Source organism: Alosa sapidissima, chromosome 19, assembly GCF_018492685.1.
Source record: "Alosa sapidissima isolate fAloSap1 chromosome 19, fAloSap1.pri, whole genome shotgun sequence".
Taxonomy (NCBI): Eukaryota; Metazoa; Chordata; class Actinopteri; order Clupeiformes; family Clupeidae; genus Alosa; species Alosa sapidissima.
In genome coordinates this window covers 20,266,304-20,284,670 of record NC_055975.1, presented here as the reverse complement: position 1 = coordinate 20,284,670, position 18,367 = coordinate 20,266,304, and the positions used below count along the sequence as shown (strand labels likewise).

General features: G+C 46.6%; 1 protein-coding gene across 4 annotated transcripts in view; it reads right to left on the bottom strand.

The window, feature by feature from the left end:
- The window catches only part of kiaa0586 (KIAA0586 ortholog), a 124,393-nt gene that overhangs the window by 82,702 nt on the left and 23,324 nt on the right, over nucleotides 1-18,367 (bottom strand). The gene's annotated exons all lie outside the window — the stretch shown is intronic.

The following is an 18,367-nucleotide window of genomic DNA, read 5'->3' as shown; positions in this document are numbered from 1 at the left end:
TTCCCAATATCTGGGGCAGAAAATGTGAACACACACACACACACACACACACACGCACACACGCACACAAAGTAGGGAAATGAAAACGGAATACTAAAAAGAAGATGTTCTGATTTCCAAACACGGCTCCTCTTTTATTTTCACCTCCGAGAGAGAAAATAACTAATTAAGAGTTGCTGTGTGTGTGTGTGTGTGTGTGTGTGTGTGTGTGTGTGTGTGTGTGTGTGTGTGTGTGTGTGTGTGTGTGTGTAGGTCGCCATGGTAGGAAAGACGACTTCAAAAGGTGTCCGCTAGTTTCCCTCCTCAGCGGTGTCTTCGTCTCCCGACGCAGAGGACTCACAGTTGTAGGTATTCAGAAGCAGTGCTCAAGAAGAAGAAGCGATGACACATGCAGCCTCCAGACGCAAGTTAAAAATGGCTGACAAACTGATTTCACCCAGCGTGTGACACTTCTGTGTCTGCAAAAATATGTAACCCCAGGCTTTCGCACTGCCTAGTGTACCTATGCTGGAGCAAAACAGAACTACGCTGGGCAACAGTGCTCCGGGACATGAAAGATTTAGTTTTCATGCTACCAGACCAGACAGCTTGTAATTTCACAAATGCTCTGCGCTTTCTCCCATTGGAGGAATTAACAAGTGAACACCATGGTAGATTGCATTGTTTCACATCTATGTGGTCCCTTAGTATTAAAATACTTAGAGAGGAGGAAATAACGATTAATAATGAATCATGAGCTGAATGGGTAGGATCTCTCTTTGTTTTTTGGTCTTTTTTTTCTTCTTTTCCCTTGTATGTGATGTCTGTTGATTTTTATTTTATTTTTATTATTATTACATGTCTATAATGTCTGTCATTTCATGTCTGTTTTGGCGTTCTTGTCTTGTCTATTATATTTTTTCCCTTCATGTCCTTTGTGTGTGTATATCTGTATGAAAAACGACAAAATTGTAAATAAGTAAATAACCAGTGTTGCTGGTAAAAGGACAAAGCCTGCATGAAGATTATTACCACTGAATTGGCGTATCTGCTTGAAACACTATATAAAATGTGGACAATGTGAGAATATGTTTTTTTGAAAAGCTATTTATTTTTGGACAGCATAACATTGTCTTCAGTCAGGTCCTTTCCGGCCAAGAGGCATGGGAGTGTCACATCAAAGTAGCCACCTAATAGCACACACCTGCAGACACCTGGCTTTGACCATGCTCAGCTAAGTAGCGTTGCTCAACCTCTGCAGACCCTTTCTAAACCTACCAGCGTGTGTGGGTCTGTGGCTGGAGTTCGTAGCCCTCTGGGTCTCATTTCTGAAGCTGCACCCCTCTCCCTTCCCTGGGAGGGGAAAAAGGAGGGGGTGAGTTTCAGAAATGTGACCCAAGGGGTGGCGCTGATGGCGGAGTCTGCCCTGCCAGGTGCGCCCTGAGCCTCATCTAAATGTCACTGAGCCGGGCAGCATCAACCTCTGGCGGAGGGAGCTGGCCCTGGCGCAGATGAGACACAGCTTCATATTCACATCAGCCACCTGACGCCCTCTCGGCCTCCTGCCCTTGTGTGTGTGTGTGTGTGTGTGTGTGTGTGTGTGTGTGTGTGTGTGTGTGTGTGTGTGTGTGTGTGTGTGTGTGTGTGTGTGTGTGTGTGTATGTGTATATGTGTGTGGGCTTGAGGGGGCAACAGGGGTTGGTTTCACCTCACGGCCGTAGCGGAAGAGGTTTACATTTAATCACACTCACATAAATAATAACGACGGCAATAATGGAGCCAAATCTCGGCAGGAAGTGGCTTGTTGTTTTGTTGAAGAATTGGTCTGGGATGTCGTGGCGAGGCAGGTTTGGGGTGAAGGGAGAAGCCATAGGTGGACCAATTAAAAGAGCACATGAAGAGAAAACATCCATGCAAACCCAACATGAAATAAACGGACAGAAGTACACACACACACACACACACACACACACACACACACACACACACACACACACACACACACACACACAGCAAGTTCATACCTACATTACTACATGCAAGGCACTGACACATGGGCACACATACAGCCCACTCTGCTCATACAATAGCACACACACTGCACACATACAAATATACACTCAGCAAAACCATACCTACCATACTTGCTCTCTTTCTCACACCTATGCACAAAGCCATGTACGAACCAGTTAAGAAACTGACAAAAGTGGACCCAGGGATGAGGGAGTTAGTGTGTCGGGGGGGGGGGGGGGGGTGGGCAACAATGCAAAATCCTGCTGACCAGACCAGCGTGGGACTGACTTGGTCTTTTTTCGGCACATCTGCTCTGCCCTCACTTTGTGCCGTGCTGTTTCTCAGCGAGGCCAAATTGGATGTTCTGACTCGATATTCACTTTGCCCATTCCTTCTCTCTCTCTCTCTCTCTCCTGTCGACACCAAGAGGGTGAATCTGGGATGGGGAGGGGGGATGGGGGTGGGGGGTACAAGTCTAATTTAAAAGCAATTTTCCCCTCTCCGCCTTGTATTCGTGGAGCCCAAAAGTGTCTGGAGGAAGCTAGGGAAGCTGTTTCAGCTCTCCCCCAAAAAAGCCCTTCAAATCACCGTCCACTAAATTCCTACAATTTGGACTCAATCACACTCCAGCAGATGTTAGCCAAGCGCAGACAGGCAACCACCCCCCCACACACACTCACCACCTTATCCACACACCTCGCCCCACACCTCAAACCTTGACAAACCCCGAATCTCCGAGAGCTCCTCCAAAACCTCCTGGGAGTCCACTCAAGCGAGTTTCATCATCTCCCCTCTAATCCCTCTAGATTTCCTCCAAAAGCCTGGCGATTCCTCCGGCAGGTGAGGCTTAGTTTAAATGGATAAATCGCAGATTGGCATTAAATGGAAAAAACGCCAGCTTCCACTGAGAAAATTAAAATGAACCCCCAGCTACCATTGACTACTCAGCTAGTTCAGTCATGATCTTGACTGTATGACAAAAGAAAAAAAGTATTTCCAAGAATCAGCTTTGGGGTGAGCCAAGGTGAATGTTGAAATTGAAAACTGCACTGCAACCACTTCATCCTATAGTGCAGATGAAAATCATGCTTAGCCTACAGGACATCCAACTTCTTGGCAGAGTACAGCAGCACACACACATGTGAAGTGTAAGGCATAGAGAGGGAGGCTTGCTGAAGCTCTGCTCTCCCGACACGTCAACCTTGGAAGGTAACAGAGGACATCCCTGACAGATGTGAACCCCAGCTCTGCACGGTCTGTGATTAAACGTAGCGGAGAATTTACAACAGGAGAGCTCTGCTGTCAGGGTTTGACGCCCAGATAACCCTCCCTGCTGAAAGGACATGCACGCGACGAGTGAGAATGTGTGACTTTAATGCCAGGTAGAGGTCAGAAAGTGTTAGATTGGTTATTTCTGTCCATCCATCCTTGAGTCGGTTTGCATTTATGTGAAAAAGGCTGCAGTTTTATATGTGTGGGTGCGAACACCTGAACACAACAGCCATACTAGGGTCCTTTCGCTGGAAAGCGTATCTCCAGTATGGTGGAGAAAGAGTAGTGTAGCTGTCGGAGGAGAGACTAGCGTTTGGCACAAAACTGCTACTCACCATTAGTATTCCTTGCACACATGTGCTCGCACACACACACACACACACACGCCCCCTGCGAGCTGCCACATACGCTCGTTATTTAAGCGGCATCCGCCCAGCCAGCCTTCGACGCGCCCCCCCTCCCTCCCTTTCTCTCTTTCCCCTCGATCTACACAGCTCTCATTAATATTTATCCATGCCGAAACAAAGCTGCGGCATCTCCCACCCCCCTTTCATGATTAATGTAAAGGTTCTTTCTTAATAACAGCGGGGCTGTAGCGGCTCGCATACATATTTATGGCAGCTGAGGCTCGCAGGGTCACCACTGACTCCCGTGGCAGCCAGCATAGACCCGGCTGCCTGTCGTTTCTGTCTCCTAGCCTTCCCTCTCGCTTTCTCTCCATCGCTCTCTTACTTTCTCTCTTTCTGTATCTCTCTCTCTCTCTCTCTCTCTCTTTCTGTATCTCTCTCTCTCTCTTTCTGTATCTCTGTATCTCTATTTCTGTATCTCTGTATCTCTGTACTCTCTCTCTCTCTCTCTCTCTCTCTCTCTCTCTCTCTCTCTCTCTCTCTCTCTCTCTCTCTCTCTCTCTGCTTTCATTCCTCTTGCATCTGCACCCATGGCACATACACTCATCCAGGGAGGGTGGCGGTGGTTGGTGGGGGGTGATGGTGAGGTTGGGGGTGCTTGAAGCCGGAGCAGCACAGCTACTCGGTCCTCCCTTGGGCGACAGCCAAGCGTTCGGAGTAGGCTAAGAGCGGCGTGGAGAACCACCACGAAAGACGGTTTCCCTTGACAACGCGCTAACTCAGGCACACTCATGCACACCCTCCCACCCACTCTCTGACACACACACACACACACACACAGGTCTTCCCATGTGGTCCATACTAATAAAGATTCGCTGTCCAGGGGTGACGAGGGGTGTCAAGGCGCAACTGACAACTCTTACATAAACCTCAGGACATTACGTATCTGTATTCTGAGCACAGCCTGGTTTGGTGGCTCAGTGGCATATGAAACATTCCAAGCTACTCAAAGCACGGCCAGGTACGCACACACATAACATGGCCACTGTTTCATACACACCCATTAATTCTTCAGTCTCCAAAGACGTGGAACAAAGCCATGGAAAGGGCTGACATCATATGTGCAATTAAGAATGATTGTCACTGGGGCTTGCAGTCGAGGAACATCTCCACATAAATAAATAACACCATGGCACCCCCAAACAGCATCCAAAAGCACAATCCATTTAGCCTGATCCGCACCACCATCCCTCGAGTGATTGCCTAATAGCTTCCAGATTTGGTGTCGGGTTGGAAGAGAGGGAGAGAGAAAGGAAGGAAGAGAGAGAGAGAGAGAGAGAGAGTCGTGGAACGAGAAAAGAGGGAAGGGGGTGGGGAGGTAGCGCCATGCGTTTTGACTCTGAGGCGCGCAGGCTGATTTAATAGCTGGAGAGAGGCTCTTTCACCAAGGGACAGACGAAAGGGAAAGCCCAATTTAGCAGCCGAGCCTGTTTGCGCCTGTTTGTTAGAGGGCGACGTTTAACAGGCTGTCGGGGGGGGGGGGGGTTGTTAGGCGAGGCAGACGGAAGGCTTGGCGTACACGCACCAGAGAATGAGGACAGTCCAAACGAGGCCCCAACACGACGAAGTGCGCTAACTGGAACTAAATTCACTTCCACTGCCATTTTATTTCAGTTAATCATTCAGCACACAATCTCCAGAGAAGACTAACTGAACCCACCTTGGGTGGATGCACGCTACTGCTGATATATAAAATTATGAACATTCTGATACAGTGTATTCAACTGCATTAAAACCATTTCATTTTCAAGCTTTGGTATAAAAACACATCAATCGAACACCTATCAATATGAGCTAGCAATAATTAGGTTATCAAATTCACTTGCTTTATGTAGGCTTACGTACATCGGACTTCGTGCTTCGGACTTGTAACCGGAGGGTTGCCGGTTCGAAGCCCGACCAGAAGGAACGGCTGAAGTGCCCGTGAGCAAGGCACCTAACCCCTCACTGCTCCCTGAGCGCCGCTGTAGCAGGCAGCTCACTGCGTCGGGATTAGTGTGTGCTTCACCTCATTGTGTGTTCACTGTGTGCTGAGTGTGTTTCACTAATTCACGGATTGGGATAAATGCAGAGACCAAATTTCTCTCACAGGATCAAAAGAGTATATATACTTATACATTACAGGGAAGTTATGCATTGTTTTGAAAGCTCAACATTCCATCCTGAAATTACTAGCGTCTGACTGTACTAGGCAAAACTAGATGTACCGCATAGCGGTACAAAATATGACCGCCGCTCAGTCCTGTACATCTGTTCCGCGAAAATAAATCACACTTCAATTTGTCTCCATATTTTACTCCATCCCCCACTCTTGAAACTTTTGTGTATGCTTGTTTGGCATGCCTGAGTGTGTGTGTGCGGCTGCACAGAAAGTACCCTACTGGTGCTGAAAAGGTGAATAGATTGTAGAATAGCCAAAGAAGATGTAGAATTGTTATAAAACCTTTAAAATCTCTAAACAATCACAAGTAGGGCAGTTCATCACAGTTCATCCATTGCAACTGGATTGATGAAAGGTCACTTACACCTGTAGGCTACATTGTATTTGGGAAAAGCAAAAGGTATCAGCATAATGTTATTTATTTATTTATTTATTTATTTATTTATTTTTATGTATTTTTAAACAAAAACATCTCTGTCAGTTCCATGCTGTTTTCAACAGCTATCAAAAACAAAGGTCATTTTTGGATGGATGGATTTTTTGTGAATGTTTCTTCTTCTACATAAGATTTTAGTCATCTTTAGTTAATGTAATACTTTATTGTCAATGCACAAATTAAGTAACAGTAGTCTGAAACGTTATTGTTAATGCACAAATTAAGTAACAGTAGCCTAGTCTGAAACGAAATGCTGTTTTACATCTAACCAGTGGTGCAAATAACTGACATGTCCAAATGGGCCTTGATGAAATGCGTCGCTAGACTGTTCATACACATTTTAATGGGCCAAAGTTGAAGAGCTTTTGTCCGTTATTGTTAGTGCAAATATAGGCTGATTCATGTTCGGTCCGTGTAACGCTTTGCAGTGCTATGTTCTATTTGCAGAATTCACATGAAAAAATATAAAAATAGGCTTAAAAATCCGTTATCCATTCTTTAGGACGGCACAGTAAATGGGTTATTGTTGCTTATTTTGATTTTCAATTGAGCACAGTTACGGTTTTCTGTTCAGAAGTTAAAAATTGAAATGATGCGTCAATTTTCTAATTTTCCTTTTTTGCCCTTTTGATTGGACTGAACCACGAACACCGGGGGGAGAACACCATCTAGCTGGGCCAGGCTAGATGGTGGAAGGGAGCGCCGCCTGAAGTTGTTTGTGATTTTGACTCATTACTTTAGAGATTAATGACAAACTTTTTGGGAGAAGGCACGTTAAACATAACTTTCAGCCTATGTTGAACATATCTACAGTAGCCTATATTTGAATACCATAGCCATGCCATAGCAAATAATTCCCCAAAGCAGAATGTCATCGACGTCAGTCTTGGCTATACCGGGCTATACAGGCTACCCCGAGCACTGTTTGACATGGTATTTTTGCTTATTTAACGCTTTACGCTAGACTAGGTTTCATTAGGCTAAACGAAGACACAACGGTGAGCCTAATTTATCCGTTTATCCATTTATTAATTTCAAAAGCAAATAGCCTACATTGGCCTGTAGGCTACTAGGGCTCACGTAGGCCTACTCATAAGTGTCAGGACGCAGCAATGTCTCCCTCTGCATCTGAAGTTCTGATCTCGAGCTGACATTATCAATCGCTTGGCACCTTGATGCAAGCGGAACTGTGTTTGATAGCCCTCCATCTCTACATCTATTTTTTACAGTCTATGCTCTACATCCGCTGATAAAATGTGATCACCAACACCGCGCGCCAATATCTATCAGGTCACCAACCCCTACGCGTGGTTCAGCCCAACAAAAACAGTTAAAAAAAAAAGGGTCCAAAATCCAATATTAACTGAATGTTACTTTTGTTTCCAATCCAGTTTCTGTTTTCTTTATCTTGCGTGACTAATGACACATTTAGAAAATAGCAGCAATTATCTATTTGCTGACCAGTTAAAACAAATTGAAAATTGGATTATTGAACACATTTTTTATTTGGACCCGATGGATGGAACAAATAGAACAAAGCACTGCAAAGCGTTACACGGACCATGTTCCCTTGCATTGTTTAACTGAGGTCCATGGCTAGTCTGGCTTTCATCAGACCAAGCTCAATCTTTTAAGAAATCAAAAAATAAATAGCTGGCAGATCAGGCTGGGTTCACCCAGCCTAGTCCATAGGCACCCGATATTGTTTAATTTTCCGATTGAGATATACACGCTCTGGCTATTCTAAATGCAAAAATGCATCAGGGAGTTATGACAAAACGGTAACTAACAAACTAGATCCTAATAGAAAGCGGTTAGCTTCCCTAAGCTACAGGTAGGATTATAAGGTAGGCCTATTTACAACATAAATTGTCAATAGGCTATGCTGGCGACACAAATAAAATCTCCTTTGGAAACCAATGGCTTACGCCTTACAGTATCAAGCGGACTTAAACTGTCATATCGTGGCGAAAAGTTGTAATAACATTCACGCAGCTCCATGAGTCAAGGAAAGCGCGAATGAAGTAGCCACTTCTAAATGGGACCCACTACACAGTAGCTTAAGGTGTTTTGCTAAAGCAGCCATAATGAAATGAAGGTGTCATTGTTTGGATACTTCACACACACGTGCTTTTTTAATTTCACAGACTACAACTACCAAGCTGTAATCAAAGCACATCGATTCCCCTCTCACACCCTGCACGCACTTATAACAAAATAAACAGGCGTCTCAGTCTCACGCATGTATAGGCAAAACTGTATCAGACCGGTGTAACGTTGGTAAATCTTCCATTGCACAGAATGATTTTGTAGCACGTGCAATAAATGACAGTCGAAAGATACAAACAGTGCTGCTATACATTTGCTTGGTATAACCGCATTTATAGTTTTCTACAAATGCAATAAATCAAATGCCTCCATCACTCAACCAACGCTAACGGTAACATTACCTAGGTCCTTATTGATATTACAAGATTAACGTACCTGCAGTAAAAACCAAGCATGTCCGATAAACATCCTCAGATTTATTTCGGCTTCAAGAAGAAATGCGAATTACACTTCATGTGAACATCGTCCTATCCTTATTAGATGTTCGCTGCGGTAAATTACAGTCCTTGTATGAAGCGTCCATTGTTTTTTCCAACCCACTTTTAACTTCCAACAAAATTACGTCTCACTGCAACGATGCGCCATCTAGTGGACAAACGACTACTCGCCAATACTGAAAATGCAGCCACAAATGAGTGATTATGAGCCAGGTTGATGTGGGCCCTTGAGACCAACATACCATAAAAGAGTCACAGAGAACTGTGTCTGCCCTACCCTCCTTTCGGGGGGTCCAGTCCAGCGGGGGGGCTGCAGATGAAAACGAAAAATGACGGTTCCATGCTATCCATGTGGGGGTACATGCCCACCAAGTTTTGTGTACCCCAGTCTTTCAGTGTCCCGGGAATCCTTGTTGGTGTACGTCACTAAATGTACACATAAATTATTTTATTGTAAGGCCCCCCATGAACGAAAGTACACAAAACTTGGCATGCATTCAGAGGGTGTCATAATGATCCTACACTTTTAATTTCGTGCAGTTTTGACCTTGTCAGCCAGAGATATTGAGATGAAAACACCTAATTTTTTGCTTTTTAATTTTTAACTAGGTGGCGCTATACATGAAATAAGTGGTAATGGGATGGGTTGACATGCCCCCTTAAGACCAACATACCAAAAAAAGGTGGACCTCCTAGGCCCTACGGTTCTCGAGATATTCACAGAAAACTGTCTCTGGCCACCTACAGGCCAGTTGGTGTATAGTAACATAAATTAATTTATTGTGTGGCCCCCCATGAACGGAATTCCACAAATCTTGGCGTGCATACAGAGGGTGTCATAATGATCCTACACTTCCAATTTCGTGCAGTTTTGACTATGTTAGGTCACAGATACCTTCAATTACACCACCTCATTTTTACTTTTTTGTGTTTAACTAGGTGGCGCTATACATGAAATGAGTGGTTATGGAATGGGTTGACATGGCCCCTTGAGATCAACATACAAAAAAAAAAATGGTCCTCCTAAACCCTACGGTTTTCGAGATATTCACAGAAAACTGTGTCTGCCCTACCCTCCTTTCGGGGGGTCCAATTCAGCGGGGGGGGCTACAGATCAAAACGAAAAACGATGGATCCATGCTATCCATGTGGGGTTACATGTCCACCAAGTTTCGTGTACCCCGGTCTTTCAGTGTCCCGGGAATCATTGACGGAAATTTGGGCATGCGAAAAAAGAAAAAAAAAACAAACAAAAAAAAAAAAATCTGACTAAACCTATATGACCTCCGCTTCGCTGCGCGGCGGTCATAATAATTGTTCATAACCCCTCTCTTCACACAAAGTTTTGCATACCAGCTGATAAAAAGCACTGCGTTGGTGTATGTTGGCTGAATGGCTAAACACAACGTATGGAAAGCTGCCCACACCATTCAGCAGCATTGAGGTCATTTCAGCGGGCCTGCAGGCTGCCGGGGGAGAGCCTAATTGTAGCGCAAAGCGTTTGTCTGGTAGAGTGATGATTCACTCGTCGAGTTTGACGCCCTGTGCCTTAGGGACGAGCTCCATTTTACCACAGTCCTTAAATTCACTCGTTCCCCCCAGCCTGTCAGTCCCTGTTATTCTCTCCTCCTTTTCTCGCCTGCTCTCTCTCCATCACTCGCTCATTCCACCTCAAACAAACCCCCTGAACATGTGTTGCGTGTAAGAGCTATCGTCTCACAGAGGGGATGCAACAGCACAGAATTAGCATATTTAGGCGAAAGAGAGTACGAGAGGGGTGGCGGTGGTGGTGGTGGTGGAGGTGGTGGAGGGGTGTGTATGTGTGCCGAGGAGACAGAGCCATTACCTAGCAACAGAGCTGTCTGTGATTGGCCAAAGCGAGTGAGCAGGGAAGTGTTTGGGGGAGGCGGTGGTGGTACGATAGAAGTAGAGATTTTCAGGGGGCTGATCGGGCAGCTGAATGAAAGAGTAAGTGAAAGTAGAAGGGGGGGTGGGGGTGGGGGGAGGAGAAAGGCAGCGATGTGGTGGGTGTGCGTGTGTGGTGGTGGTGGGGGTCTATTTCTGCCCGTGTCATCTGGGCTCGTCACATCGGAATGACATTCAGCACGAACTGCACACCCTCCCCCCCCACCCTCCCCTACACCAGCCACAGCCTCGCCATTGACTGCAGAGGCAGCAGACCGGAACGACTCCACAGCAGCAACCCGAACACGAGCAGCTGCAGCAGCCTCCATCCAGGCGCACAGAAACAGAGTAAAGGAGAGAGAGATAGAGATAGATAGAGAGAGAGAGAGAGAGAGCGAGAGAGAGAGAGAGAGAAGCCAACTGGGAGGGAGAGAAACAGAGTGCAACACCGTGGATGACAGAAGGGAGGAGAGCAAGTGAGAAAGCCAGCATGCACCATAGAGGTACGTATGACAGAGGAAGACGAGAGAGATGGGAGAAGCAGCGAGAGCGAGAGAGGAGATGCATTAGCCTCATTCTGCTTCAGTCGGGCGTGTGTGCGTGTGTGTGTTGGGGGGGGGGGGGGGTGATGTTACATCACGCCGCCTCGTCTGGTCCAATGAGAGCATGAGCCTTCACACATGAGAATACTGGCGCAGTGAAGAAAAGAAGGGAAAAAGAGGGGGGTTGGGGAGTGGTGGTGGGGGGGGGGGGGGGGGGGGGGCTTCACAAGGTTCTCTGCTGGAGGTAAACCGTCCATTCAGGCGTCTCTCATGGGAATGAAGCCCTCAAGGAGCCGCTGCCAAACGACATTTTGGTGGCGAATTCGCCCAATAAAAACGACTCCCCTCGTGGGCCGCTCTGAAATCAAGAATAATGAGGCCTTGGAAAGTGTGGAAATAAAATAAATAAACAAGCCAGAAAGCAGCCAGCTTTGCCAGTTAAGTCCTATTTGTAGCATTGGTCTATTTTTCTACCAGATGCGCCAAAAATACTGCAGTGTTGTTATTCCTACATGACAGATACTAGTCATTCATTGATATTTCTTCTTTATCAACTGACCATTTTTACTTGCCAGTGGCATAAAATGACCCTTTCTATCTGTATAGAGAAACTGCTTCATGTTTTATAGTTAATCTGCACCAGCTAATGTGTGTGATACATAAACTAGTGCTCCATGGTTGCACAGACATATCACCCTAGCGTGTGCTTCATATTGGTAGAGGTAAGAAGATTCCCCAATAATAAGGTAAAGGTGATCACTATGTGTACTCGGGTCAAGCTGTAATTCTGGGCCTGCCGGAGGACAGAGTTGCCAAGGTCACTCAAAATGTCTGCAGTGCAGTGTAATAGTGTCTTGCCAAGTTTCAGCCAGTGGGATTGGGACTCTTACACAGGGGACTCTGGAACTGTGTTCAGGTGTGCACAGGTGAATAGCTGCCGCCACTCGTTTGTATACTCTCTTTGAACAATAGCCGAGGGGATAGTACGCTTTTGCTGCAGCTACCTGGGGCACATACTGTATGTGGGCAAACACACACACACACAAACACCTCGACAGGTCCAAAGATCTCTTCCACTGCAGTCCCATGCTAACACAGGTACTGTGCATACATGCATATACCTAGATCTTCCCTCTGCTCAGAAATGTGGGTCATACTCTCACACTGATATGCATATGTGTGTACTCACACACACACACACTTGGGGACTATTCTGACACAGGTGGAGTCAGAGACAGAGATAGAGAGAGACAGACAGAGAGAGAGAGAGAGGGAAAGGGAGAAAGAGAGAGAGCGGCCGTGCTGCTGTGGTCCCCAGTGGTGGGGCCAGACACATGTCCTGTATGATTAAGCGCGACGCGTAGCTCGAGACAACACCGACGCAGGCCCAGTGGCTGAACTCTGACCTCCTCAGGGAGCCGAGAGAGGGACTCCTCCCTCATAAATATTTCAGACAGAGACGGGAAGTGTGTGTGTGTGTGTGTGTGTGTGTGTGCGCGTGGTGGGAACGCGGAGATGTTTTAAAAATGAGCCGGTGTTAAGGCATGCTTGCGTGCACTGGCTGGCATGAGTGTGGACAGGGAGAAGCCGAGGTAGAGCTATGGGGAGATGGCTAAGCGCCGAGAGATCCATTAATCATGAGAAGGGTGTGTGTGTGTGTGTGTGTGTGTGTGTGTGTGTGTGTGTGTGTGTGTGAGTGAGTGAGTGAGTGAGTGAGTGAGTGAGTGAGTGAGTGAGTGAGTGAGTGAGTGAGTGAGTGAGTGAGTGAGTGAGTGAGTGAGTGAGTGAGTGAGAGAGAGAGAGAGAGAATGCATGTGTGTACGAGAATGTGTGTGTCTATGTGTTTGGAGGGAGGGGTGTGGCAGGGAACTGGCGGGGAGTAGGTACGTCATACATCTCATGTTGCTGACCGTTACCGTGTGTGTGTGTGTGTGTGTGTGTGTGTGTGTGTGTGTGTGTGTCCACAAATGAAAGCAGGCTTTCCTGCGAGTGCCTTTCTCTGAATTCATCTTCTAAGATTTGGGAGTGGCATCATCATATTTGGCATCACGTGAAGGAAAGAAAGCCCTGAGAGGATTCGGCCGAGAGCCGTGGCTTTTCAGAAGACGGCGTCTGCGAGAGGAATCGATCGTGTTCTGGTAATTACAGAGATTAAAGCCGGCAGAGAGATGGGTAGTGCCGAGGGGGCCGCTCCAATCAGTCCATTTTTTCCGACAAACGCCGTCAGAGCCCAAGAAAACACCTCTTCTCAAAAACACAAAAGAGAGATCACTCATCCGCCCTTAGCAGATACAGAGGATAGAACACAGTATGCCAATAGAAACCACAACAAACCCTTGCAAGGACAGCCAAGTAATCCAAATCCAAAGTACCATTCCAAATCATCATCATCGACTAGAGATCAGTGAATAAATATATGAAATAAGGAATTCTTCCAATCAAACAAAAGGGTACTCTGGCTTATGTAGAACTGCGATACATGTGAGGCTGACAGAAGAGCTTGATTGAGCGAATGAAGGTATTGACAGACTAAACCGCAACATCAGCTGGATCCTAAGGCCTTAAGAGCTGACTAAAAAGGTTACCCTTACAATCCAAACACACACACACACACACACACACACACACACACACACAAACGTAGAGACACTAAAAGGTAACATCTCCATGGCAGATAATAAAAGCAACCGAATGTGCAGATTTGTTGCACTGTTGTTACTTGGCCACTAGGAGTCCTCCTGGCAGTATCTGACGGAGCAGGACGTCGAGTTGAGTGCACAGAAATCCTCCCCAGTGCCCACAACACGGTGGAAATGCTTGGCCATTACCACAGCATGTATAAGTGCCAGGAGGTGAAACATCACAAAGGATGACAAAGGCCTGTCCTTTGCAAGCTGTTCTAAAAGAAATCCATGCATCGACAAATAAGCCTTTAGTGTCACTAGCTTTTCTAGAAAACAAGAATACACTTGGTAATAATGACTACGTTGGAATGACAACGTCTTCTTAAAAAAAGAAACTTGATTCCGGGAAATCATTGAAGCAGACATTAAGAGAAAGAGTTTGGCAAAAACATTGCAGAGCTTCTCAATTATCTGGCCCATATTTCAGCACAGCACAGAGGTTTTCTTTTTCAGCTGTCTGTGAAACTCAAACAGAAACCGTGCATGGAATTCGAGCTGTTGCTAAGCGTTGGTGAGGTCTGCGGCTTCAGCCCGGCATGCTGCAGTGGACCGGAGCCCCTGAGAACCCCCCCCGCCCACCCCCCAACACACACACACACACACACACAGGGACAGGGTCAGACGGGTAATACAGAGCCACTTGGACAGCCACAGCACCACAAGAAAAGCCACCTCTGGAACCTCAGAGAAACAAATGGAGGGATGCTTTTCTTTGCTTTTGGATTGTTTGGTGGAGTGAACTCCCCAAAACACTCGCATGCTTTTTACAACAGCATGTTTTCAGTCAGACTGCCGAAACTGCCAAACCGTACTGACGAATTGCCAAATATTGGTCAATGTTAACAATCTTAAATAGCGAAGAAAAATAGTGCATTACGCCATGAATGTAATAAATATTACACACAATTCCATACATAACTGAACAGTTTCAATACAAATACATACATTTGTATGTGAAACACATGGCATGGTCCTGAATGGCTCTCGTCTGGCATGTGATGGACTGGTGTGAGGTTGGGAGCAGAGGATGAGTAGTCAGGCAACTGCCACCAAGGGATCAGAGAGACAGGGGGGAGGACACGTCCACACACACACACGCCCTTTGGAGTGTCAATGGAGGGAACAGAAGAGGGGGGGGGGGGGGGGGCACCTGACATCCAATCAGCACCACCCCTCAGTTCCGTTGCCATAGCAACAGCCATCTCTCACTCACTCTTTTTTTTTTTTTACCCTCCTCACTCTCCCCTTAGAGAGGTTCAAGCTCGCGTGCAACAGTTCACAGCACAGACTGCAATCTCTGAGAAAGGGAGTGAGAAGAAAGAAAGAAAGAAATAAAGAAAGAAAGAAAGAAAGAAAGAAAAAAAAAGATAAAAGAAGGTAGAGGAAAAGTAAAAAAAAAAAGCCTATGGAATCCAGAGCAGAGGGGGAAGAAGGGGAGACGAGATGAAAGGGTTCTCAATGGGAGGAAAGGCAGAACAAAAAAGAAAGACAAAACATTCACAAAATAGAAAGGAAAGAAGGAAGGAAGGAAAGGATGGAAGATAGCAGAAAGAGAGAGGCCACCTTGTGCCTCGCTTGGCAATCAAAGCACGGATGCCCTCGAGTCCCCCGGCCTGAAAACTGAATTACGCCCCGCCGGTGGCAATCATGGAATGCTCTCCCTCCCTCCCTCTCTCTCTTTCTTTCTTTTTTCCTTCCTCCCTCTCTCTCTCTCCGTATGGCCCATCCGTCTCTGGCAAGCGCTCTATTTAAAGCCGCAGCCTCCTGCCTGGCCGCTACAGCAGGACTCCGCGATGACATCTGACTGCCTACTGCATCACCAGACACCCGGTTACCGGTGTAGCCCGATCACTGCCACGCTCGCCGCCGCAGACTCATCAATCACACGCAAACGTGACGGCCAAAATGTTCGACCCCCCGGTTTCAATATTCGCAACCGATTCAGATTTGTGTGTAGTAGGAGCAAAAGAGATCGGGAGGAGAGAAGGCTACTATTGTAAATGTAAAAGTTCAATTATGAGGCAAATTGAAACTAGCCTGGGCTTCAAAAGGAGCGTGGAAGCGCACAGCTTTCATGCTGAGAGCATCAGTTTGCATTCTCTTGGCTACGTACGGCTTCCTGGAAAGCTGCCTTGCGGGCGCAGTGTGCGTGGGCTTGCATGACAAAGAGACCGCCTGCTAAAATATTCCAAAGATGGCGGCAGCGGCAGAGAGGAGCGAGCGAGAGAAGGAAGGGAGGACGTGTAAGACCTTGGAATCACCTGGAGATCAGGGCTCAGAATGCAGCTCACGCATCGGGGGTGCATATGTGGTGTGCAGCACAGCGAACGTGAGGGGGAGTGAGTTAGTGAGTGAGTGAGAGTGTGTGTGTGTGTGTGTGTGTGTGTGTGCGCGCACTGGGGCTTGTCAATCACAGCGGCTCTGCGGAGCCTGGCGGGTGAGCCACAGCCTCGCCTCATTAAGGGAAAGGCCACGCGCTTCCAACGGCTTCAAAGGCCGGTTTGGGAACGCCGAAAATAGCACAATTATCCCAGGTCCCGGCAAAAAAAAGATGTTAGATCAAAATGCTCTTGATAAAGGTACACCAGAGAGAGGGAGTGAGAAAGTGAGAGAGAGGGGGAGACAGTGAAAGAAAGAAAGAACGAAAGAAAGAAAGCGAGAAAGAGAGAGAGCAATTTACCCTCCATTTACTTATCGTGCTCTGTGTCAGTGTCCACAGAGGGCACATTATCTACTTTTCTTTTGGTAAAGTAAATAAATGCCACACGCACAAACATACTGTCTGGTGAAATAATGTGGTTTGTAAATAGAGAAACTGAAACATCATTACTTAATATAAGAGATTGTTGACACCTACGTCACATTGCGTATCCCTCCACACACCATTCAAAGTGATAATCTAAAACAGCTGCCAAAAACAGAGTATATGTAAGTGGCCTTTTCCCTCCACCTGACAAGACCTTTCTAGTCCACTGCACTAGGGCATTTCAGTAACAGGCATCGTTGGACAGCTGCGGGAGTGCTTTGGTACGGAGTGTGGGAGTGCTGGGAGTCTGGCGCTCCGACCTTCTCTCTACAGCCTGGCTTCCCCGCTCGGAGGGGGCTGGCAGTCTCGTAAAAGCCTGCAGCAGAGGACAGGAGAGGGGTGCGTCATCGGTCTGTCTGACGCACACCCACCGCCCTGTTTACACGCCAGAGCCACTTTCCTGTGAGCCGGGGGACTGAAACGGACCAGCTCGTTCTCTCACTCTCCCCCCCATATCTCTCTCTCTCTCTCTCTCTCTCTCTCTGAGACAGGATGCTTTGACTGGCCTCTCTCAGGGCACGCCGATACTTCACTTTTTTTTTGTAATGGAAATACCATTCCACTTTTTCTTTTCCTTTCTTTTCAGGAAGAAGGGAGGGAGGGGTCAGGGTCAGTTCCTCTGACAAAAAAAGAGAGAAAATAAAAAAGAGGGGGCTGCAGGATGCCTGAAGCCCAAAAGATCCAATCTGAATTCTTTGTGTCGGTGAATGTATTCTTTCACACTAAATTCTCGCAGACTGGCACGATGCCAATCAGCTCAGCACAGGGTGCTTTATCAAATTCTTTATGGTTCGCAGAGTTTAAGTAATTGTGATGCATGTGGTGAAATCTGGATCACAGATTGGTTATTCTTTTCCAAAACATTGGTTATTTTCCCCCAAAATATTCAGAAAATAACAACTCCAGTGTGTATGTGTCTTGAAAAATTTGTTTTTGCAGGGGATCTTTGCAAACTGAACACCTGATACTCCCTTACTTGTATTTCCTATTTCACATAAACACATACACACACCCTTTTACTGAAAGTTGCAGTGAAGTCGGGCACATCTGTTGACAGCAAAGGTGCTCCTCACACGTCTTAATGAACCACCGCTGCCCGATCCATTCTCCCAACAGATGGCCCTGAATGGCAAGTCGTTCACAGTCTTGCCAGGTGATAAGTGCAGATGGGTGAGAACGACCATGCCAAAGAGACACACACACACACACACACACACACACACACACACACACACACACACACGTTGTTTCCAACCAGATAGAACCAGATAGATACAGAAAAATTGTGGAAAGAGGCAAAAAAAAAAAGACAGGGCTCAAGGAGTCAATAGTCTGCAAAATGATAGACTTGTGCTGTTGTGTGGTTATGATGAGGAATTGATTATACCTGAAAGGGTAAGTATGTGTTATGTGATAAAGAATGATCCACAGCAGCCTCCTCAGATTAGCTGATCCGCAGAAAATTAATTTAACAATGGTCCAGGAGACCATGATCGATCGCTTCCTGTGAGTCATCGCACCCCTCCCACCCCCTTGCCAAACAAGAAGAGAAAGATCAGGTCAGCAACATGGCTCTGGGGGTGGGTGGGTGGTTGCGGTGGGGGTTGATGGTCCTC